This window comes from Salvelinus namaycush, chromosome 17 (genome assembly GCF_016432855.1).
Source record: "Salvelinus namaycush isolate Seneca chromosome 17, SaNama_1.0, whole genome shotgun sequence".
Taxonomy (NCBI): domain Eukaryota; kingdom Metazoa; phylum Chordata; class Actinopteri; order Salmoniformes; family Salmonidae; genus Salvelinus; species Salvelinus namaycush.
The window spans coordinates 18,452,964-18,478,408 of NC_052323.1; the positions used below are offsets into that span (position 1 = coordinate 18,452,964).

The following is a 25,445-nucleotide window of genomic DNA, read 5'->3' on the forward strand; positions in this document are numbered from 1 at the left end:
TAACAGTGGAGGGCTGGGGTATAGTCCTAGGTCTATAACAGTAGAGGGCTGGGGTATAGTCCTAGGTCTATAACAGTAGAGGGATGGGGTATAGTCCTAGGTCTATAACAGTAGAGGGATGGGGTATCTACGTAGGTCTATAACAGTGGAGGGCTGGGGTATAGTCCTAGGTCTATAACAGTAGAGGGCTGGGGTATAGTCCTAGGTCTATAACAGTAGAGGGCTGGGGTATAGTCCTAGGTCTATAACAGTAGAGGGATGGGGTATAGTCCTAGGTCTATAACAGTAGAGGGATGGGGTATAGTCCTAGGTCTATAACAGTAGAGGGATGGGGTATAGTCCTAGGTCTATAACAGTAGAGGAATGGGGTATAGTCCTAGGTCTATAACAGTAGAGGGCTGGGGTATAGTCCTAGGTCTATAACAGTAGAGGGCTGGGGTATAGTCCTAGGTCTATAACAGTAGAGGGATGGGGTATAGTCCTAGGTCTATAACAGTAGAGGGCTGGGGTATAGTCCTAGGTCTATAACAGTAGAGGGGTGGGGTATAGTCCTAGGTCTATAACAGCAGAGGGCTGGGGTATAGTCCTAGGTCTATAACAGTAGAGGGATGGGGTATAGTCCTAGGTCTATAACAGTAGAGGGATGGGGTATAGTCCTAGGTCTATAACAGTAGAGGGATGGGGTATAGTCCTAGGTCTATAACAGTAGAGGGATGGGGTCTAGTCCTAGGTCTATAACAGTAGAGGGCTGGGGTATAGTCCTAGGTCTATAACAGTAGAGGGCTGGGGTATAGTCCTAGGTCTATAACAGTAGAGGGATGGGGTATAGTCCTAGGTCTATAACAGTAGAGGGATGGGGTATAGTCCTAGGTCTATAACAGTAGAGGGATGGGGTATAGTCCTAGGTCTACAACAGTAGAGGACTGGGGTCTTACTGAGAGGATTCTTCTGATAAATATTAACAGAGCAAGACAAGCTCAATAAAGGATATGACTTATGTACAGCAGCAAAACCAGACACTGACAACCAATCTCACCAAGAGTCATTATAGTACAGTTAGATTCCTCCAATATCCAGACGCAATGAGTCAGAGAAGACTTTGGTTGGTAGGCCTAGCAGTAGTAGAAGGAGCCTAATTCCTTATAGGCTAGATTTGGGCTGTGAGAGTAAGAACATCAGGAGAGAGGGGAGGGAAAGAGAGAGGGACGGTGTTACTCCATTAAAAGCCCTTAGGATAGAGAAAGTAATGCATGAGAAATTGGGTTTTTCCTACCTCGCTCTCCCTCCTACTGTCGTTCCATTGAGCCCGTGCGGGTCCTGGGAGAGAGAGTGGGAGACCAAATTTAATTTGCCACAACGTCTCCAGCCATCGCTGGAGAGCGCCTGGGGGCATAAGAAATGGATTCTGGAATTTAAAAATAAAGAAATAAAAAGGAGAGAGAGAGAGAGAGAGAGAGAGAGAGAGAGAGAGAGAGAGAGAGAGAGAATTGAATTAAATTGAATTGGGAGAGACAGACAGACAGAGAGAGAGAGAGACCAGGAGAAGGTGCTGGAGACAAAAGCACAGGGGGAGGTAGAGAGAAATGAGAGCAGTGCTTTGGGGCTGGGAGGGGGGCGGAGATGGGTGGGAGGGAGACAGGGAAGGGGAGGAGGGGAGCGAGACAAGGGAGGTTTTATATAGGCTGTCTAGATCCACTGTATGGTTCTTATTCACAGGCCAGGAGCTTCATCATATGTAGAGGTCACAGGGTTACTAACACACGGTGAGATCAGCTACCGCTAACAGAGACACCTAAACATGGAGGGTTACCGGGAGGTCAATGACCCATTACCTCACCCTAGCCTCATCCTACAGATGTGTCAGAGTGTGTGTGTGTTTTTGACCCCAAAGCACACCTAAGTGTTGTAACTCAACACCAGAGGGATGGAGCACTAAGGATGGTGACGTCACCATACAGACAACCCCTGGGCCCTACAGAGGGTAGAGCAGGGTGGTTGGGGGGGACACACACCACAACAACCCTACTCTTCTCATTACACAATACTTCTACTGCAGTGTTTCTCATGCTGGTCCTTGGCTCATTAGTCAGGTTGTGGATAGAAGCATGGTCTTTGGTCGTGGGTCATAAGAAAATCTCAATGTTGGAATGTCTGAAAGACTTTAGGTGGGTCACAACACATGTTGGAGAACTCTGTTCCAAACACAGACCAGTATTCAAAAGAATGGAGTAAGAGAAGGAGGAGGGGAAGAGAAAAGGGAAGAAGGAAGGAGGAGGGGGGAGGGGATGAGGAGGGGAAGAGGGGATGAGGAGGGGAAGAGCGAATGATGAGGAGGGGTAGAGGGAAGGATGATGGGAAAAGGGAAGGATGAGGGGAAGAGGGAAGGATGAGGGGAAGAGGGAAGGATGAGGGGAAGAGGGAAGGATGAGGAGAAAATGGAAGGATGAGGTGAAAATGGAAGGATGAGGTGAAAATGGAAGGATGAGGGGAAGAGGGAAGGATGAGGGGAAGAGGGAAGGATGAGGGGAAGAGGGAAGGATGAGGGGAAAAGGGAAGGATGAGGGGAAGAGGGAAGGATGAGGGGAAGAGGGGATGAGAGAGAGGAGAGTGAGGTTAGTTTGAATATCAAACCTGATCAGGGCTGAAGAATCCTGAGACCTCTTTGGAGCGTGTTTACGTCTGTGTTGGGGAAGTCTGTTTTAAAACCACCCACTCTTCCTCATTATATGAGCCCTTCTCCACTCCTCCACCCCTCACGCAGCAGGCTAGGATGGAGAAACCTACGGCCCATTGAGAGCCACTGAGCTCTGAGCAGGCCTCATTAAGATGATAAAACCAACACACACAATGGGCCTATCAAACACGCGCACACAAACCAGGCCCCAACACACACACAGAGCCACAACACACACAAACACCAGGCCACAACATGCACATGCACATGCACACACACACAACACACACCAGAACCCAGAAGAAACACACACACACACTCACACAGCCTGGGCCAACACCTGTGTCCCATTCAGGGGAATATCCGGCCACTTAACACTCCTAAAGGAGGAAGGGAAGGGTGCTGTTTTTGTTTGTGTGGACCAGACAAGACCCCATCCCTCAGTCAGTCCCAACACCCAAACAGCCCCTGAATCTACTCCTACTGCCACGGGCAACCTGGGGCCTAAACACAGTGACCCAAAAACCCACTGAGTCTAGTCAGCCGTGTTGCCCCTGATGTCGTTTCAAACGAGAGACCCTATTTTAATTTACACTCCCCTACCAACCCCCATCCATCGTCCTGTCACCTGCAGCCTGCGGGCTCCACTTTGTGTATAGGTGCCACAGCTGTGTGTGTGGTTGGGTACTGGCCCCCTGCATGCCAACACCTGTCCCACAGACCCCCATGCCACCCAGGATGGGCAGACACACATATGGACAGCAGGCGGGCAGACAGGGCAGCGGAGGGGCACAGTCCAAGCTGGCAGAGGAGCTGGGGGTCAAAGCCAATTCAATTCTCTCCATTCAGTTATTCAAAACAGAGAAAGACACGCTGTGGGAAATTGGCTATGGTCAATTTTGCAGTGGCCGATACACAACTCCCGACTTGGAAATTAAATGGAACTGACCCTAACCAACCCAACACGCTCTCTAATTTTGTTTACTTGATAGCTACCTACACAAATAGCTAGCTAGAAAAAAGTGTAAATAACAAGATAAAAATTCATTAAAAGACTTAAATGCAATTCAAGTATCACTCCAGAGGCTACGAGGCTGATTAGATGTGGGCGGTTAGCATGAGCATTAACACGCACACAGAGCACTGTGTTTACAGTTGGGCCACATGGAGCCGCTCAGCACCAGATGCCCTGCGGATGGAACCGCTTGGACACCAGATGAGAGAGATGAGAGAGCGGAGAGAGCGAGAGAGACAGGAAAGCGAGACAGAGAGAGAGAGAGAGAGAGACACAAAGAGAGAGAGAGTGGAGAGAGAGAGAGAGAGAGAGAGAGGAGAGAGCGACAGAGGAGAGAGAGGAGAGACAGACAGAGAGAGACAGAGGAGAGAGAGACAGAAAGGAGAGAGAGACAGAGAGACAGAGAGAGATGAGACGAGAGGAGAGACAGAAGAGAGAGAGAGAAGAGACAGAGAGAGAGAGAAGAGACAGAGAGAGAGAGAGGAGAGAGACAGGGAGACAGAGACTGAGCAAGAGCGCGAGAGAGGGAGAGAGAGAAATTAACCACAAACCATAGATAGATAGAGGTCATGGTGGTTTGCCTGTGGACAGCGCTACAGCTCAGACTGAGGCCTACTGGGTGTGAGTGTGTGAGGTATCTGGCTAGAGGAGTCTCCCGGGTGGCGCAGTGGTCTAGGGCACTGCACCGCAGTGCTAGCTGCGCCACCAGAGTCTCTGGGTTCACGCCCAGGCTGGGCTGGGTTCGCGCCCAGGCTCTGTCGCAGCCGGCCGAGGTCCGTGGGACGACGCACAATTGGCATAGCGTCGTACGGGTTAGGGAGGGTTTGGCCGGTAGGGATATCCTTGTCTCAGTATGTAAAATGTAATGAAAATGTAAAAAAAAATGTAATAAAATGTATGCACTCTACTGTAAGTCGCTCTGGATAAGAGCGTCTGCTAAATGACTAAAATGTAATGTAAAATGTATCAAAGTGTAGGCAGGGCCAAGTGGGTAAACAGAGAAGTGTCCCTTCCAACCGGTCCCCCTTCATACCATAACTGAGTTTTAATCCCCCACAACCATTATTCCTTAAACCCTGAGTCTCAAACCCCCGCACCTACACACACACACAACGACACGCGCAGGCAGGTGCACACAACGACACACACCCGCACACAAATAATGGCTAAATTGATCCACAAAACATATTTCATTAGATCTGGTAAGCGATAGCACTTATCATGAGGACACGATCATAGCATCCAGCGGTGAAGCAGTTCCTTCCCATTAACAGACTGCACTGCTCTCTCTCTCCCACTCTAAAATACCTTCATTAAGATCTAGCCTAGCGCTGCTAGCACCGGAGTGCGTCCATGCTGTGTGACTGTAACCAGGCCCCGAGGGCCCGCGCCAAACACTGAAGTCCATTACCATCAAGCCAGCTTGTTTTAAACCACTAAATAAAACAGGCAACATTTTACATCTTTGAGTATAAATAACCTTTCGTAGCAGAGAAAGATAAAGAGAGAGAGAGACAGAGAGAGACAGAGAGAAAACACAGTAGGTCACTAGGGGTTTGAATGAAAGTCTCTGATATACACTACTAATATCGGCCAGTCTACACGGCACTCTCATCTTTATCTTTCTATTATTATTCAGCTCTTCTTAGATTCATGTGTATGAAAGGGCTTTTACATAGCTGTTTGTCACGGAAATGTATAGGACTTAGGCTAACCACAGCCATATACATACAGAGCTCATGTAGACGGGCAAAACTGATCCAAACTCTGTTTGAGATTTGGAAATGTAATCAGAGCTGTGTTGGCATCAGATAAAATGCAACTCAAAATCTTATTGGGAAACACTTTACATCAATTGCTGTTATACCTCTGTAATAACAATGTAATTAGCATCCTCTATGACATTGGGAAGATTTAGTGAAACTGTAAAGCAAGGCGAACCAGAAACAGGAGAAGGCAATGTATAGGTGAGCCATGAGAAGACCTAGCCCAGACATGTCTCCTATAACTTTAACTAGTAGGCCTACTGTCAATTTGGCAGGTCTCCTTGTCTCTTATAGGAAACTGGAGCTACATAGAGCTATAAAGAGGCCACCGTTCTCCTCTCACTTTCCCAGCCCTCACCATCCAATCATGTGTGATGTGGTGTAATGCTACACCCCATACCTCCATTATCCCTGGCTAGAGGAGTCTCTGGAATGTATCTGATTCCAGCCCAGGGGGTGAACAGCACCTTGGAAACGCACCTCCACCTCCCCCCTCTCCCTCTCTCCCCTGCCCGACAGAGCCCCCCTTCCACCTCCTAACTTTACAACGAGCTGAATTCCTCCAGAGGCTCGACTGCCTAGTTATGATGTGTTTCTGGCGGCGTTGTGATGTCCGTCTGTCTGACGAGATGTGGACACACAGTGGGTTGTGGGTTTCAAGGCTATTCTGTTTCTGGGACTTCTCGTTTCTTCACTTCAGCCACATTCACTCCCACTCCCAGTCTCCCACTGACTCCCAGTCTCCCACTGACTCCCAGTCTCCCACTGACTCCCAGTCTCCCACTGACTCCCAGTCTCCCACTGACTCCCAGTCTCCCACTGACCCCCAGTCTCCCACTGACCCCCAGTCTCCCACTCCTAAATCAGCCCCAGCCTGAGGGTCATCCTACAGGGTCATCAACACCTCATCAGCGGGCTGATCTCCCAGCTATATTATAAGAAACCCATGTATTGAACTTTCTGACCACAAATCCAATATTTAAAAAATGCCCAATGCAGCGTTTTTTTAAATCTCAATATCAAATCATTTCTGGGTAACAATTAAGTACATTACTGTGATTGTTTTCGATTAAAATGAAACAAAAATAGCTTTTTAGCTAAATGCAATTTCTCAAGGAACAACTGTCTGGGAGTGGTCTGAGAGAAGGGCCTAACTGGAGGAGCCTAATGGGAGGGATATGTAACCTGAAAACTAGCTGATATTGGCAGATAGGAGGGCAAACTCTCTTATTGGTCTATTAACTTAGACCGCCTGGTAGTCCAAAAAACACACCCCACCAAACAAGCTGAAATTTCAGCCGGTCTTTTCAAACAACATAGTGGAAAAATCCTGGTTTTTACTACACTGTCCCTTTAACCACTAAACATAGGCTAACCTTTTCACTAGTCTAACACACCAGCCGTCCTGGGAATCATTTAAAAGAATAATTCAATTCATTTGTAAAGCGCTTTTCACACACCCCATGCTACCTTACCACCGGCCCTATCTCCTAATCTTTGATTAAGAATAAATTACATACTGTGCTCAGGAATTCTTACAATATAGCCCAATTTCGTCCTTCCGACCGTGAGTCATGACCATCTAATGATTACCGTCAAAAGGGGTTTACCTCATCTCATCTCCCTTCTCCTGAGTGAGAGTCATCATCACTACCGTGCACAGTAACTAAGCCTATATGGTATGTGTGTATGAGTCACTGGCCAGGATAATTCAGTGGGGGAATTATGACAGAGGAAAATCATTTCCCTGGGCCGCTGGGGGAGAGGAGGCCGTGGCTAATCGTTCAGTAATATGATCTACTGCATACTGGCGGGATCAGGCACACACACACACACACACACACACACACACACACACACACACACACACACACACACACACACACACACACACACACACACACACACACACGTTCAGCTACATATGTTGTACTCACACACAAGACCACACATAAACACACTGCCACACTGCTACGCACACACACGCAAACTTACAGATACAAGTGGACACCCTCGTGACTGCCAAAAATCTGAATACCTTAATAATTTTTCTATTCAAAATAACTCAAGGTTACTATCTGGTGATTCACTAATACTGGTTCCTACTGTAGTAGTAATAGTATTCTAATATTGGTTCCTACTGTAGTAGTAGTAGTAGTATTCTAATACTGGTTCCTACTGTTGTTGTAGTATTCTAATACTGGTTCCTACTGTAATAGTAGCAGTACTCGAATACTGGTTCCTACTGTAGTAGTAGTAGTACTCGAATACTGGTTCCTACTGTAGTACTAGTATTATAATACTGGTTCCTACTGTAGTAGTAGTACTCTAATACTGGGTCATACTGTAGTACTAGTATTCTAATACCGGTTCCTACTGTAGTGGTAGTACTCTAATACTTGGTCCTACTGTAGTAATAGTAATCTAATACTGGTTCCTACTGTAGTAGTAGTACTCTAATACTGGGTTCTACTGTAGTAGTATTATTCTAATACTGGTTCTTACTGTAGTAGTAGTAGTACTCTAATACTGGTTCCTACTGTAGTAATAGTAATCTAATAATGGCTCCTACTGTAGTAGCAGTAGTATTCTAATACTGGTTCCCACTGTAGTAGTAGTAGTACTCTAATACTGGTTCCTACTGTAGTACTAGTATTCTAATACTGGTTCCTACTGTAGTAGTAGTACTCTAATACTTGGTCCTACTGTAGTAATAGTAATCTAATACTGGTTCCTACTGTAGTAGTAGTACTCTAATACTGGTTCCTACTGTTGTAGTAGTATTCTAATACTGGTTCCTACTGTAGTAGTAGTAGTACTCTAATACTGGTTCCTACTGTAGTAGCAGTAGTATTCTAATACTGGTTCCTACTGTAGTAGTAGTAGTACTCTAATACTGGCTCCTACTGTAGTAGTAGTAGTAGTATTCTAATACTGGTTCCTACTGTAGTACTAGTATTCTAATACTGGTTCCTAATGTAGTAGTAGTACTCTAATACTTGGTCCTACTGTAGTAATAGTAATCTAATACTGGTTCCTACTGTAGTAGTAGTAGTACTCTAATACTGGTTTCTACTGTAGTAGTAGTAGTACTCTAATACTGGTTCCTACTGTAGTAGTAGTATTTTAATACAGGTTCCTACTGTAGTAGTAGTAGTAGTAGTACTCCAAAACTGGTTCCTACTGTAGTAGTAGTACTCTATTACTGGTTCCTACTGTAGAAATAGTAGTATTTTAATACCGGATCCTACTGTAGTAGTAGTACTCCAAAACTGGGTCCTACTGTAGTAATAGTAATCTAATACTGGTTCCTACTGTAGTAGTAGTAGTACTCTAATACTGGTTCCTACTGTAGAAGTAGTAGTACTCTAATACCGGTTCCTACTGTAGTAGTAGTAGTAGTAGTAGTACTCCAAAACTGGTTCCTACTGTAGTAGTAGTACTCTAATATTGGTTCCTACTGTAGAAGTAGTAGTACTCTAGTACTGGTTCCTACGGTAGACGTAGTAGTACTCTAATATCGGTTCCTACTGTAGTAGTAGTAGTAGTAGTACTCCAATACTAGTTCCTGCTGTAGTAGTAGTAGTATAATAATACTGTTTCCTACTGTAGTAGTAGTGGTAGTAGCAGTACACTAATACTGTTTTTTACTGTTGTAGTAGTAGTAGTAGTAGTAGTAGTAATCTAATACTGGTTTCTACTGTAGTATTAGTTGTAGTACAATAAGATTAGTTTCACTGTAGTAGTAGTAGAAATCCTCTAATACTGGTTTCTACTGTAGTAGTAGTAGTAGTAGTAATAGTAGAGTAGTACTCTAATACTTGTTTATACTGTAGTAGTAGTACTCTAATACTGATTTCTACTGTAGTAGTAGTAGTACTCTTACACCGACTTCTACTGTAGTAGTATGGTCCAATGTGTTTACTTCTACAACACTCTCTCATTCAGTGGCCTACTGAAAGCCAATCAGAATTGAATTAGACAGAGAGTAAAAAAACTCAATTTCAAGAATGAATGTCTTTTCAAAGACGTCCAATTTCAACATATTGGACACAGTCAGCATTATGCTAATCTGAATAAATATTCTATATAAACATCTAAATGAATGCATTCCTTACATTCAATTGGCCAGAGTGTACAGAGGACCAGCTCTAGTAGGGGGAGAAGTCATAGTGTGACGGACTGTATGGAACAGCCAATGGATGGGGCCCTAATTCATTGGAAGGTTGCCTGGTTCCACTCTCATTCTATAGACTGGGTTCTGGATTGGCCCCCCACGCACACTGAGCATGGCTTTGAAGGGCACTGACATGGAAAAATACACAAACTGGCATGTTGTTGGGACTCTGTGGTTCCCATCAGCATAAACTAGCCATGAATAACATGACATGCTATAGGTTAGACAGCAGCATGTTTATAACATGTTTATAACAACCTTACATAGCCAATTTAACATCCCATTGGGATGAAGGAGCAGCAGCAGCATCCAACATTCAGAACACCTGATCACAGAGGGCTTGGTAGTCAGATACCAGACAAACAGTTGGCACAGCTAGTCAGAACACAAAAGCAAGTCTCAACATTTCACAATGGATTTAATCAAATTAATGCAATTCTGACTTGAGTTTTTATCCAATAAAATAGCCCTCCTGTTTCCCAATGCACAGTAGAGGAAAACAGGCTTTTTGGTGACAAGCTTTCTCCCAAAACATGTTCCAGGGTCGTTATCCACAACGCGTCTCAGAGTATGGGAGCTGATCTAGGATCAGTACATACAATCATATTAATTATCATCTAAAAGTCCAAACTGATGCTAGATCAGCATTCCTACTCTGAGACGCTTTGTGGATACGGGCCCTGGTCCTGCTTTCTTAAGCAATGGCTGAGATTGAGAGAATAGATAAATTACCGATACACAAAGACACAGCTAAATGAATAGTCTCCCTAACTTTCTCTCACACACAATATAAAACAAGACCCCAGGCTACACATTTCAGGCAGGTCTAGACTGCTCCTGTTCCCGCCGAAGAGTCAAATGTTTATATACAGTATCTGATATAGCACGTCTCTATGTGAAAGCTGTCTGACTGACTCAATAGGAACATGTGTGCGTAACAACGTGTAGAAGCATATGTGCATCACCACCACCCCATGAAGGGGGTTATATAGCTTACAGCTAATCAAATATCTCATTTAGTGTGGATACTGTCGTTTCCTATGCAAGAAGCCTAAAAAGCAAAGAAATACCGTACTGCCTATTCTCTTCACATCAGGCAGTCCTAGCGGAACATAAGCAACTTTCCACTGTCATGTGAAACGTTATTGAATCAAAAATGAATTGCTAGATGCAATCAGGAGGGGAAAAAACGTGTTTTCCAAGCAAACCTTTTTTATCCATCTTTAGGTACAAGAATATATAAATGTTCTCGCGTAATTCCACTACACATTGCAATAAATAAAGGCACAACACAGCAAGTTGTTTTCCCACGTCAGCAGTGTTTTCAGAATGTTTTTAAGCACACTCCTCAGGCTACATAACAATAAAACATACTTTACAGTTAACGTTACATTGTATCCTACTGCGTCAGAAACAGCAACAATCAATAACTAGCCTGCTAACGATACTGCCATGCCACAAAGTTACAATAACAAGTTACTTTCTTTCTTGTTCGTGCTAAATTGTATCACGGGGTTTCGCTTGCTTGATGCAGACATTCCAACACCCCTACACATAATTCCAGGCAAAAAACTTCGACAAGAATTCACCAAAACGGTTGCCTTCCTATTGAGTAGCCAAAAGCAGCTCTGGGATTCAACTCTTTCCCCGGGCTTCATTTTCGATCCAGGGGAAATTCAGGCCAAAACTGTGGCTGCATTTTCAATCTGCGCCAAGATAGCAAGCCAGTCGAGGCTAGTAATTGAACGACTGAGCAGCGTTCAGCACGTCTTGACCAAAACATTTGCACCAGTAAAGGTTTTACTTCGCTACACTCACCTTCTCAAGGTCCGAGTGAAAGCCTAGAAACGATCTGGTAGAATGAATGCTTGGATTCAACCCAAGCTCACCCGGTGCTTACGTCTTGCTTTAACAGCGGCTCCGGTCTGCCGTTCTACTTCTTACAGACTTGTCTGATGGGAGAGAAATTTGAGAATGCTATGCAGCTCTGCCCAACAATGGTCAACAGAGGGCGCCAGCACAGCATTGTCCCTGAAGAGGCTAAAGCCTTTAATGGATAGTTAGTTCACCCAAATTACATATGAAACTCATCTTCTTGACAGCCAGTCGACGCAATATTTCAATTTGTTGATTTAGTACTAAAGATGAAAAAGAGTTCATAAATAGTTTCTAACTGTTAATAATACATTGGTTGAAAATGTGTGATATTCATTCATTCAAGTACTGAGATTATGGCTGCATTTAAATACCAATCACACAATTCAGACCATTGTTCCCCCCACTACTTTCAAGAGGCTCTACAGACCAGTGAAGACCCCAACCCAGGAGTCATTCATCCAAAAACAACTCAATAGTCATCCGACTTTAGCCCAAGGTGTGCTCTTAAGGAGCCTAGCGTTACTTCTCAAGGTCAACGGACATTGTTATTTTCAGAGATAGCCTGTCTCTGGCAGCCAAAACAGACTAATACTCCATCTAAACTTGAATTGATTCTCAATTACAATAGGGTTCTAGAAACATAAATCCCTCTACTTTCATATCACATCAAAATAATTTCACAAATGCAAAATATACAGTTACTGTACACTGTTTTAATCAGCTTCATCCCAGTTGCAGCCGACAGTATTTTTCAGTGACAACATGTTTCTGGCTGGCTTTTTCCGTTACACACAGGAGTTCGTAGCATGCTAGATAGCTAATTAGCACAGGTGGTCCCTCTGTCTTCCATCTGTAATCTGTAAACACGCGCTGTAACATGGAGATATGGCCGGGAGAGAAGACTAACCCTACAAAGGTGTCTATCACTTTATCCTTTTGTTTTTTGAAAAGGATTTATTGCTGTTGTGAAAGATAAGGTTCCAAAACCGTACCACGAGCGATGCATGTTAATGTTCAGACAGAGCGTCAGGGCTATTAGCGAAACTCCCCTGTACAGAAGAAGCCTTCGTCCGATGACTCTTATGTGTAATGTAATGGGACTGAGAGTCATGGTCAAGGGCTAGGCAGACCTATGAACATGTCATCTGTAATAATAAGTACAAGTAGACTGCCATTTTAACCATGCTTCACGTGGACTTGTATTGCTTATCTTTGTCAAGGTTGCTATGGACAACACCCCACTGACAGACTAAACCAAAAACAAACATACTGCTTGTATACAAGATTTACTGTGGACCACTTCAAATGGAGACTTGCAGTTGAAGGCTATGCAAATAAATAGCTGGAAACATTGGCCGTTTCCATGGCTTCACCTTTTTTCTTTCTAAAACAGAGAGGGGCAAACAACAAGTGTCTGTGTCAAAGTCGATGTCTCATTCCAAACCCTGTTCACTTTCTCCCCCTCAACAACTGATCTAGGATCAGCTCTTAAGTCCTCAGTCCATACCACAACCACTGTGAGCAAATACTAATACAATCCAGGATCAGTTGTTAGGGGAATGAAGTCACCACACACATCTGTCCTCTGACCTTGTGACACACGCAGTCTGTGATTTGATTACAGAGGGCCTAAACCTGGGACAAAGTCGTCCTTCAAAAAGATTTTCCTGTTTGACACAGGGGGCAACACAGCTTTGTCTGTCTCACCCAGATCACATGAAAGTGGGAAACACAGCTTTGCCTATCTCACCCCAGATCATGACAGGGGTCAACACAGTTTTGCCTGCCTCACCCAGGGCACATGGCAGGGGGCAAGGGGGGTAACACCACACAACTCAGCCCAGGAAAGACAATGAAGCCAACTCTGAGAGAGTTACCTTTTATGTCCTTGTCTTGCCCCGCATGAAGCAGACGCAGTACTCACTCAATACTCTGTGTGTCCTGCGGCCTAATGGGCGAGTATCAGGCATTTAAACTCATCCCCCCTTCTCCTCATCAGCCCTGGCCACAGCCTGTGGCTACTCGATCAATAAACTGATGTAGTCTGATGAGCACATAATTCAAAACTTTATTGATGTTCTGACGGGAGGGACAGTGGCTGTCTGGCATGAGTCTGGACAGATGACCTCTAATTCACATGGATGTGAAGAGTACTGTGCCATGTGAAAACACAGGAGATTGCTGTACCAAATGACATGGGTGAGCGGGTGAGCGGCAGGAGAGGACATGACTGCCTTTGTATGTACCACATCCAGTTTAGATCAAACAAGGTCTTCAACATAGAGTTTAACAACTCAAATCAGTTCAGAAAATTGATTTCAACTAATAAAAAAAGGCCTATACTCTCTATGGGAAAGTTCACAATTTCATGAACTTCAAACAACCTACACTTCCGTTCAAAAGTTTGGGGTCACTTAAAAATATCCATTAAAATAACATCAAATTGATCAGAAATACAGTGTAGACATTGTTAATGTTGTAAATGACGAGTGTGGCTGGAAACGGCAGATTTTTTATGGAATATCTACATAGGCGTACAAAGGCTGTTTATCAGAAACCATCACTCCTGTGTTCCAATGGCACGTTGTGTTAGCTAATCCAAGTTTATAATTTTAAAAGGCTAATTGATCATTAGAAAACCCTTTTGCAATTATGTTAGCACAGCTGAAAGCAGTTGTTCTGATTAACGAAGCAATAAAACTGGCCTTCTTTAGACTAGTTGAGTATCTGGAGCATCAGCATTTTTGGGTTCGATTACAGGCTCAAAATGGCTAGAAACAAAGCACTTTCTTCTGAAACTCGTCAGGCTATTCTTGGTCTGAGAAATGAAGGCTATTCAATGCAAGAAACTCAAGATCTCGTACGACGCTATGTACTACTCACAGAACAGTGCAAACTGGCTTTAACCAGAATAGAAAAAGCTGTGTCCTACTCCCTTCACAGAACAGTGCAAACTGGCTTTAACCAGAATAGAAAGAGTAGGAGGCCCCGGTGCACAACTGAGCAAGAGGGCAAGTACATTATTGTCTAGTTTGAGAAACAGACACCTCACAAGTCCTCAATTTGCAGCTTCATTAAATAGTACCCGCAAAACACCAGTCTCAATGTCAATGACTTGTGTTTTGCGGGTACTATTTAATGAAGCTGCAAATTGAGGACTTGTGAGGTGTCTGTTTCTCAAACTAGACAATAATGTACTTGCCCTCTTGCTCAGTTGTGCACCGGGGCCTCCTACTCTTTCTATTCTGGTTAAAGCCAGTTTGCACTGTTCTGTGAAGGGAGTAGGACACAGTGTGGTACAAGATCTTCAGTTTCTTGGCAATTTCTCATCTGGAATAGCATTCATTTCTCAGAACAAGAATAGACTGACGAGTTTCAGAAGAAAGTTCTTCAGTTTCTGGCCATTTTGAGCGTGTACTCAAACCCCAAAATGCTGATGCTCCAGATACTCAACTAGTCTAAAGTTTTATTGCTTCATTAATCAGAACAACAGTTCAACTGTGCTAACATAATTGCAAAAGGGTTTTCTAATGATCAATTAGCCTTTTAAGATGATAAACTTGGATTAGCTAACACAACGTGCCATTGGAACACAAGAGTGATGGTTGCTGATAATGGGCCTCTGTACGCCTATGTAGATACTCCATTAAAAATCCGCCGTTTCCAGCTACAATCGTCATTTACAACATTAACAATGTCTACACTGTATTTCTGATCAATTTGATGTTATTTTAATGGACAAAAAAGTTGCTTTTCTTTAAAAAACAAGGACATTTCTAAGTGACCCCAAACTTTTGAACGGTGATGTATTTCTGGCTGGGACTGTAATGGAGTTGACCCCCAGGTCTGTCTCAGCCCAACCTCCTGCCTCTGTCGAGGTAAGTGTGGCACTGTCAAGCACACGGCTCCAGCCCTATTCTAATCCCTGTCTTTGGTTTCTCAGCAGAGCCTCCTCCACGATTTTAAATACATATTAGGGGATTAGGCCTCCATTAGTGTTGATCCCTAATCTGAAACATCCTCCAACCACCGCTCCAGTGTGCTAATTAAGGTTTTCCACCCCCGGGCTCACAGGGCCCTGCTGCAAATAGCATGATGCAGAGTAAACCGTCACATACTAGTTAAGGCAAGAGGTTTGATCAGAATAAATACACACACATGCAAGCTCACAAGCACTTCTTCAATTCATTCCAGATGTCCATTAATAAAGTTGCAAAACGATTAATAAGGGGCCTACAAGGCTTTGTGTTGCATTGTGGGATGTGACTTTATTTTCGTGGCGTTGCATGCGCAGTGGGGTTGTTTTTTTCCCCTGCAACAAGTAAAAATGGTGACATCCTTAGGCGCTGACATAATAGGGAAGACGCGGTACGTGTTAAATCGTCGAGTATGTTAACCTGGAAAATGATTGTACATGAATGTATAAACTAAAGGCGTAATTAATTTCAGTATGCCAGAACTTCGATATGTGGATGATGATTTGTTAGCAAAGGCTAGCTAGCAAACGTTAGTATTTCAACAACAAAAAATATACACTTAATGTAGAAGTTTTGCACAGATCCAATAGTTGTGTGCATGCAGTTGACTAACTAAGTTACACTTCCTCCACAGTTAAGCTTTTAAATGTTTTTTTTTTTAATGTAACCTTTTAGTTAACCTTATGCACGCATAGATGGCAAATTAGCACAGGTGTCAGCCAGTCTTGCTTCTGTAAACATTAGGGATGCAGGAACAATCGGTACATTTGCATATCGTATTGTATCGTTTGATTAATATCGCAATATTATTTTAGCGCTAGTTGACTGTACCTGCACCAAAACTCCAGTATTTTTCCCCCCCTCCATAGATTGTTATACATCTTTTTAAATAGGGAGCCAATTTGTTTTCTGCACTTTTTATTTCCATGACTGATCGAAGCTTGTTTCTCATGGCTCTCTCTTGTCCCCCTGCAGCATACATATAGTGAGCAATATGTTTGGAACATCAAATCGCAATTAAATCACAGTATCGAATCTCATAAACAACTGTGAGAATTGCAATACATAGCCAATCAGCACCTAAGTATCGTGAGAACATCGTATGTTGAGGTCCATGGCAATTCCCAGCCCTATGAAACAAGCGATGTAACGTGGAGATATGGCCGTGTGGGAACCCTAGCCCTATAAAGATGTAGTAATTTAACGTTGTTTTTTTTTTACTATTTATTGCTCTTATGAAAGATAAGTTCCTTATTTTTCCCAAAGCAATTAGCTTTTATGAATGGGGTATGTTTGGCTTAGCAAAGATCATTTTCGATCAACCTTAACTTGGTGATACTTCCTCAATTCCCAACTTGGAAGACAAGCAATGTCCATGTCTAGTTTCAGGGGGTTCGTTTAAGAATAATGCCCGAGGGGATGTGGAATATGGACAATATATCATGGCTAAGGGCTGTTCTTATGCAGGACGCAACTCGGAGTACCTGGGTACAGCCCTTAACCGTGGTATATTGGGCATATACCACAAACCCCACAGGTGCCTTATTGCTATTATAAACTGGTTACCAACGTAATTACAAGAGTCAAAATGTCACGACTTCCGCCGAAGTCGGCTCCTCTCCTTGTTCTGGCGGCGATCGACGTCACCGGCTTTCTAGCCATCGCCGCTCCATTTTTCATATTCCCATTTGTTTTGTCTTGTTCCATACACACCTGGTTTTCATTCCCTAATCACACTGAATGTATTTAGTCCTCTGTTCCCCTCCATGTCTTTGTGTGAATTTGTTTTGATGTTATGTGGGTATTGTTATGCGCCAGACTTGTTTATGTTCTGTGTTTTGGGCAAGTTTTATGTAGTGCTTTCGTTTGGACAGGAAAAAAAGTGTGCCTGTTTACTACACTCTGCTCTCCTGCACCTGACTTCGCCTCCAGTACACACCCTTAACACAAAATAAATATTTTTTCATACCCATGGTATATGGTCTGATATGCCACAGCTTTCAGCCAATCAGCATTCAGGGCTCAAACCACCCAGTTTATATTTTAATTTATAAACTGGCTAGTTTGGGTCCTGGATGCTGATTAGCTGAAAGCTGTGGTATATCAGACAATCTACCACAGGTATGATGCAAAACTAATTGTTTACTGTTCTAATTAAGTTGGTAACGTGTTTTGTAATCGCAATATGGCACCTCAGGGGTTTGTGGTAAATGGCCATTATACCGTGGCTAATGGCTGTTCTTAGGCGTGACACAACACAGAGTATACCACACCTCCTCGGGCCTTATTGCTTAATTAGAAAATGCTCCGTTATGAAATTCATTTTTTACTCAATGAAGTAATCCAACAATGTGTACAACCTCATCTTGTCTACTTCAAATCTTCTCTCATTGATGGTTTTCACGAGTTACCACCAGGGGTGAAAGTAGATTTACATTTCTTCCTGCTACGGGACCTCCTATGTGTGCATGCATCCCAAAAAATTCTGAGCCTAATCATAGAATGACGTTATATAATCCCTATTAATTCAATAAGATCTCTGTGGGCATGGTCGTAAACATTTGTCATTTAACTTTTAAAATGTTTGACCTTTTATTGTGGCATAAACACAACCAGTCATGATGTTTTCATCTGTTTGTCAAACTCACTTCAACGGACTCCTTTACTAGGCTACCTGCGCACCTTCATCCACTTGCAACATATTTCCAGCCTCCAAACACTGGTGCCTGGAAAGAGACATCTGTGACACAAAACACCAAAAAGTGCCATGACATTTGGTGGTTGTCAGTCAGTAGGCCAGAATTAATGCGACCTCTGCTGTCCGTGCGCCTCTAGGTATCGGGCCCTTATCTCCTCCTTGGCAAAATGTCAGTGTTCTCGTCGAACCACATTGTAGGCTATACCACCCGTTTTCAAGTCCATTCGCACATTCTTCATGCCTCACATGCAGTAATGATAAATAATGGTGTTATAGCCTACAGTTTTCTTGATATTTTGTTGTATTTATTGTGATGAGCACATATTTTACCGGTACGGCGTACCCCTGCTATTGTGGTTGCCACAAAGTAATAATTGGCTATAATGTAAAAATTCATAACAATTCGATTTTTGATCTTAATTTAAGGTTAGGCATAATGTTAGCATTGTACTTAGGGTTAGGTTTAAAATCAGATTTTAAGAAGATAAATTGTAAAAATAAAAATGTAAACTAGTTGGGGGTTAGCCATAATTTAACTAGTTTTCCTTCATATTTGCGTATGTTGTAGCTTAGACCCTAGTCTGAGGTTTTTGTGTTGTGCCACCATTGGTTGACACACAACATGCTTTTGTCAGGTTGCACAGATACTATTCTGTGTTGACTTAGGAGGATGTTCCTCTCTTTTCCCAACTACTTCCCAGTTCCCATATGGGCCTTGTCTGGCCTGCACACAATGCATTTGTAAAGTATTCAGACCCCTTCACTTTTTCCACATTTTGTTACATTACAGGCTTATACTAAAATGGATTAGATAGGTTTTTGCCCTCATCAATCTACGCACAATACCCCATAATGACAAATCAAAAACAAAATATTTTTTTCCAAATTTATGAAAAAACTACTAAAATATCACACTTACATTCAGTACCAGTCAAAAGTTGACACACCTACTCATTCCAGGATTTTTCTTTATTTTGACTATTTCCTACATTGTAGAATAATAGTGAAGACATCAAAACGATGAAATAGCACATATGGAGTCATGTAATAACCCAAAAAGTGTTAAACAAATCAAAATATATTTTATGTCTGAGATTCTTCAAAGTAGCCAAACCAGATGGGATGGCATATTTAGGCTTTCTGGTGAGGTGGTTGATATTGAAAACCTGAAGGTTAGTAGTTGGACTGAATTCAACCTCCTACAAATGGTAGAGTAGGCGCTATTAAGTCGCTTCACCAATCACAGGGCCAAAGAGAGGTGTGGCTTGTGACCAGAGAAACCACCAGAGGATGTTATAATGATAAAAAGGTATTGCTGTATGTTGGTTGCATTTATGTTTTACTCAACCTGCATATCTTCCTTCCCCAGGATTTCCCAATTCTGTATCAGAAATGTTTGGGGGGAAATCCATACATCCGCATAGTAAGTAGTTTAACTTTAAATATTTTAGCTGCTAGTTTGCGTCTGTAATTTATACTGAAATAAAATATAAACGCAACATGTGAAGTGTTGGTCCCATGTTTCATGAGCTGAAATAAAAGATCACAGAAATGTTCCATACTCTCAAAAAGCTTTTCTCTCAAATTTTGTGCGCAAATTTGTTTACATCCCTGTTAGTGAGAATTTCTCCTTTGCCAAGATAATCCATCCAAGTGGCAGATTAAACAGCATGATCATTACACAGTGCACTGGGGACAGTAAAAGAACACTCTAAAATGTGCAGTTTTGTCACAACACAATGCCACAGATGCCTTAACTTTTGAGGGAGCGTGCAATTGGCATGCTGACTGCAGGAATGTCCACCACAGCTGTTGCCAGAGAATTGAATGTTAATTCATCTACCATAATCTGCCTCCAACGCCGTTATCGAGAATTTTGCAGTACGTCCAACCGGCCTCACCAACTGCAGACAATGTGAAACCGCGCCAACCCAGGACCTCCACATCGAGCTTCTTCACCTGCATGATCTTCTGAGACCAGCCACCCGGACAGCTGATGAAACTGGGTTTGCACAACATAAGAATTTCTGTACAAACTGTCAGAAATCGTCTCAGGGAAGCTCATCTGCGTGCTCATCATCCTCACCAGGGTCTTGACCTGACTGCAGTTTGATGTCGTGACTGACTTCAGTGGGCAAATGCTCGCCTTCGATGGCCACTGGCACGCTTGAGTGTGCTCTTCATAGATGAATAATGGTTTTAACTGTACCGGGCAGATGGCAGACAGCGTGTATGGCGTCGTGTGGGCGAGCGTTTTGCTGATGTCAATGTTGTGAACAGAGTGCCCTGTGGTGGCTGTGGGGTTATGGTATGGGCAGGCAGGCAGGCACACGCTATGGACAACAAACACAATTGCATTTTATCGATGGCAATTTGAATGCACAGAGATACTGTGGCGAGATCCTGAGGCCCATTGTCGTGCGGTGCATCTGCCGCCAACACTTCATGTTTCAGCATGATAATGCACGACCCCAAGTCGCAAGGATCTGTACACAAATAATGTCATTTTAATAATGTTTACATTTCCTACATTACTCATCTCATGTATATACTGTATTTTAAACCATCTATTGCATCTTGCCTATGCCGCACAGCCATCGCACATCCATATATTTATATGTACATATTCTTATTCCATCCCCTTACATTGTGTGTGTGTGTGTGTATAAGGGAGTTGTTGTGCATTTCTTAGATTACTTGTTAGATATTACTGCCCTGTCAGAACGAGAAGAACAAGCTTTTCGCTACACTCGCATTAACATCTGCTAACCATGTGTATGTGACTTTTTATTTGTTAAGGTATCTGTGACCAAGAGGTGCATCTGTATCCCAGTCATGTGGAATCCATAGATTAGGGCCTAATTAATTTATTTCAATCGACTGATTTTCTTATATGAACTCTAACTCAGTAAAATCGTTGAAATTGTTCCGTTTATATTTTTGTTCAGTGTATGATTCAAGAAAAGTGACTGGCCTGGTATTAGGAGTGTGCTTCACTTAGATTCTGTTTGGTTTATATCAAGCTTCAGAAGCCTCCATTTTATGCTTGTTTCTTTGACATAACAAAGAGAAGTATGCGGAAGAATGCAAGGTAAGACACCATTTTGTTGGTCCTTTTAATTCCTAAATCCAAAGACATTTGAATAGTACATTTTCTTTATCAAAACTAATGAACATCTCTCACCTCCTTCCTTAGATATGTGCCAGTCCCTTCACTGTGTTCTGCTGGTGTCCAGGAACGAGGATGTGCTTCAAGAAGACCTGCAGGTGTGTCAGACCTGCAGCAAGATGGTCTGTCATACCTGGAGTATGGTACGTCACTGATGTCTTACCTGCACCACCTTAACTACCTGTTCAAGCCATGGCTACTTTGTCTTGACTAGAGCTGCTTGTAGAAGTACCAAATCGAAGATTTTAAGACACCGGGCTGGACATCAAGGATGATGTGCCGAAGTCAGACGTAAACAAGGAGTACTACAAACAATATGGAGAGAGACGTATGGAGGGGGAGAGGAGGCTGCAGCCCTGTTATTTCTGTGATCACAAAATCAACAGCCAGTGTTTTCCCCTGTTACCTCCCTCATCTCCCCGACTCCCTGTGCCCCCAGATAGGGAACTCTGACAGGACACGGCCGGTGGGTCTCCTGGGTAAGGCCCCCTGCTCCAGTGAGATGCTGCTGAAGCTCGCCCTACTACAAGAGGAATAGACCCCACATCTGCTCCTTCTGGGTGAAGGGAGAGTGCAAGAGAGGAGTGTCCCTACAGGTGAGAATGCCATTAAACGATAGCTCTATCTCTTTTTAAGCGCTACAGTTGGGTCCTGTTTATACAGTCCAATGACTAAATACAGCCCTGGCTACCTCCTGTCTGTATGACTTGTAATGATGTTGAAATTTCACTTGGTGGTGATGTTGAGCAATAAATCAACCTGCATTGACTGGGGACAACTCTCTTCCTTCCTGCTCTCTCTCTACAACCCCATGCACGAGAGGCCCACAGACCCAGACGATCCCCTGGCAGAATAGAACATTATGGACCGTTACTATGGTATCAACAACCCTGTGGCTGACAAGCTGCTGAAACGAGCCTCCACCATGCCCCAACCATGCCCCAACTGGATACGCCCGAGGATAAGACCATCACCACACTCGACATAGGGGGGCTTCCAAAATATCCGACAAGGACAATTTTTTGGGGCAGTTTCAACGATCTGTGACAGTCGGTTGTGGTGTGCTCCTACAGGAATCGCTTCTACCAGTTTGGGGAGATCTGGACCACCACCATCGTCCAGAAGCAGCAGTGTGCCTTCATCTAGTTTGCCACATGGCAGGCGGCTCAGCTCGCCGCTTAGAAGTCCTTCAACAAGCTCATTATCAACCATGGACGTAGACTCACCGTCAAAAGTGGGGCAGGTAAGAAAGAGATCAAGGGTTACGAGGAGAGGAACAGAAAGTACTGCACGTTCCTCCTTTCTAACCAGATGGACACAACCCTGTAGATGGGGCAGAGTGTTAGACTTGTTGACTTATTGGGTATTTGGGCTCCATGTGACAGTCTCCCTAGTAATCCTGTACTGTAATGAGTTGTGACTGGCCAGGGCCCAGGCAGCTAGAGGGAAGGAGGTCATCAAGGACGGGGTCAGTGAGATGGGAACCAAACTGGACCCTGTACCAGGACTGCCTGGAGGTGAATGTCTGATGTCTTGGATGCATTGAGAGGGTGTGTGTGTGAGAGCCTGTTTGTGTGTGTGTGTGTGTGTGTGTGTGTGTGTGTGTGTGTGTGTGTGTGTGTGTGTGTGTGTGTGTGTGTGTGTGTGTGTGTGTGTGTGTGTGTGAGCCTGTGTATATGTGTGCAAGCCTAAGTCTGACTGTCTTCTCTCTCCCACCTGCTCTACTAACTACTTCCTGGTACCTCTTTTAATGTCATGAACCTCTCCCCTACCTCCTGGTACCTCTCCTAATGTCATGAACCTCTCCCTACCTCCTGGTACCTCTCCTAATGTCATGAACCTCTCCCTACCTCCTGGTACCTCTCCTAATGTCATGAACCTCTCCCTACCTCCTGGTACCTCTCCTAATGTCATGAACCTCTCCCTACCTCCTGGTACCTCTCCTAATGTCATGAACCTCTCCCCTACCTCCTGGTACCTCTCCTAATGTCATGAACCTCTCCCTACCTCCTGGTACCTCTCCTAATGTCATGAACCTCTCCCTACCTCCTGGTACCTCTCCTAATGTCATGAACCTCTCCCTACCTCCTGGTACCTCTCCTAATGTCATGAACCTCTCCCTACCTCCTGGTACCTCTCCTAATGTCATGAACCTCTCCCTACCTCCTGGTACCTCTCCTAATGTCATGAACCTCTCCCTACCTCCCGGTACCTCTCCTAATGTCATGAACCTCTCCCTACCTCCCGGTACCTCTCCTAATGTCATGAACCTCTCCCTACCTCCCGGTACCTCTCCTAATGTCATGAACCTCTCCCTACCTCCTGGTACCTCTCCTAATGTCATGAACCTCTCCCTACCTCCTGGTACCTCTCCTAATGTCATGAACCTCTCCCTACCTCCTGGTACCTCTCCTAATGTCATGAACCTCTTCCCTACCTCCCGGTACCTCTCCTAATGTCATGAACCTCTCCCTACCTCCTGGTACCTCTCCTAATGTCATGAACCTCTCCCTACCTCCCGGTACCTCTCCTAATGTCATGAACCTCTTCCCTATCTCCTGGTATCTCTCCAAATGTCATGAACCTCTCCCTACCTCCCGGTACCTCCTAATATTATGAACCTCTCCCTACCTCCTGGTACCTCTCCTAATGTCATGAACCTCTCCCTACCTCCTGGTACCTCTCCTAATGTCATGAACCTCTCCCTACCTCCTGGTACCTCTCCTAATGTCATGAACCTCTCCCTACCTCCTGGTACCTCTCCTAATGTCATGAACCTCTCCCTACCTCCTGGTACCTCTCCTAATATTATGAACCTCTCCCTACCTCCTGGTACCGCTCCTAATGTCATGAACCTCTCGCTACCTCTCCTAATGTCATGAACATCTCCTTGCCCCCCAGTACCTCTCCTAATGTCATGAACAACTCCTTGCCCCCCACTACCTCCAGGTACCAGTCTCTCCTTTGTCCTGTGATGGTTAGGAGAAACTGCTGGCTATACTTGTGCTATATCACTGAGCTACCTCTGTGTTGACCCTGCTGTGTGTCTGTTGTGCGTATCTCTTCTCCCCTTCAGGTTTTAGTGGTCCTATGTTTCACATGGGTTTCATGGGTCCCCCTCTTCCCCCTTCATGGGTATGAGATCCCCAGAACACATCCACTACCCTTCTCAGGACCTCCAGCGCATAGGAGCCCACGCTGCCCGTCACGGCGACTAGTTGCCATGTCGGTTCTTCGCTATGCCAAACAGTCGAGAGAATTGTTCTGGGCAGACGTTTCCCTTAGGCACAGATCTAGGATCAGCTTACCTTCCCCCAATCCTCGCCATAGTTATTAGGGGGAAAAACACCGAACTGACCTGGGATCTGCTTCCAGGGGCAACGTCATCATCCTACGTATTGAGGTTCACAAGGGTGTTACAAAATGTCTGCCCACTCACTCAGTTTAACCATATCTCAGCAGTGGATTTGAGTTAACAGCAAACAACTAAAGGCGTGAAATCAAATCCAACTCAATCTGGGAATTTGGTATCATAAGTGCATTCTTTCAAGTTTTAAGGGCTACTGTGTTTTGTGCATGGTGGTGCATAATGTCATCTGTATACCCACCTGTCATGGATCAGTGTATTTCGTGTACATCATAAGAGTTGTTGAAATGTGCCAAGCATCCTGCAGAGTCGATCTCTTGAGAGGAACATTTTTATATTCTCATTCATATTATACATTTGTTTCTCACTTTGATACAATTTTTTTCCCACAACATGATTAAGTTTATTATTGTAATGTTTCACGTATGTTGTCCGCTTATGCCATTAAAACAAGTACTCTATCATTTACATTAATCAAGATCACACTGTCAGTCCTTTATAAACAGGGGGGCTCCGAAAGAGGGAGGGATGAGTGAACAGGGGATGTGAAGGGAGGCAAGTGGTGAGGTGAATGGGGGAGTGAGGATGGGTAAGAGGGCGTTAAGATGAAAGAAAGGAGGAGTGACTCAATAACAGGGATCACTCGAGTTACAAGTTGCCCCTAACCACAGATCTACCCTTATCCTAACTATTAAACAGATGAAAATATCTGTATTTAGGGGCA

The 25,445-nt window shown here is 43.9% G+C and overlaps 1 protein-coding gene and 1 long non-coding RNA gene across 2 annotated transcripts in view; one reads left to right on the forward strand and one right to left on the reverse strand.

Moving 5' to 3' along the window:
- Positions 1-11,577, reverse strand: part of LOC120062393 (bifunctional heparan sulfate N-deacetylase/N-sulfotransferase 1-like) — an 85,820-nt gene extending 74,243 nt beyond the window's left edge. Inside the window, exon 1 of the mRNA XM_039012339.1 lies at positions 11,451-11,577. The gene's annotated coding sequence lies outside the window, so the exon portion shown is untranslated. The remainder of the gene's footprint in view (positions 1-11,450) is intronic.
- Positions 11,578-21,163: 9,586 nt separating this feature from the next.
- On the forward strand, positions 21,164-25,149 carry LOC120062040. The gene is made up of 3 exons (XR_005478378.1): positions 21,164-21,497; positions 21,794-22,597; positions 24,431-25,149. It is a non-coding gene; the product is annotated as an uncharacterized LOC120062040 (long non-coding RNA).
- The last annotated feature ends 296 nt before the right edge of the window (positions 25,150-25,445 follow it).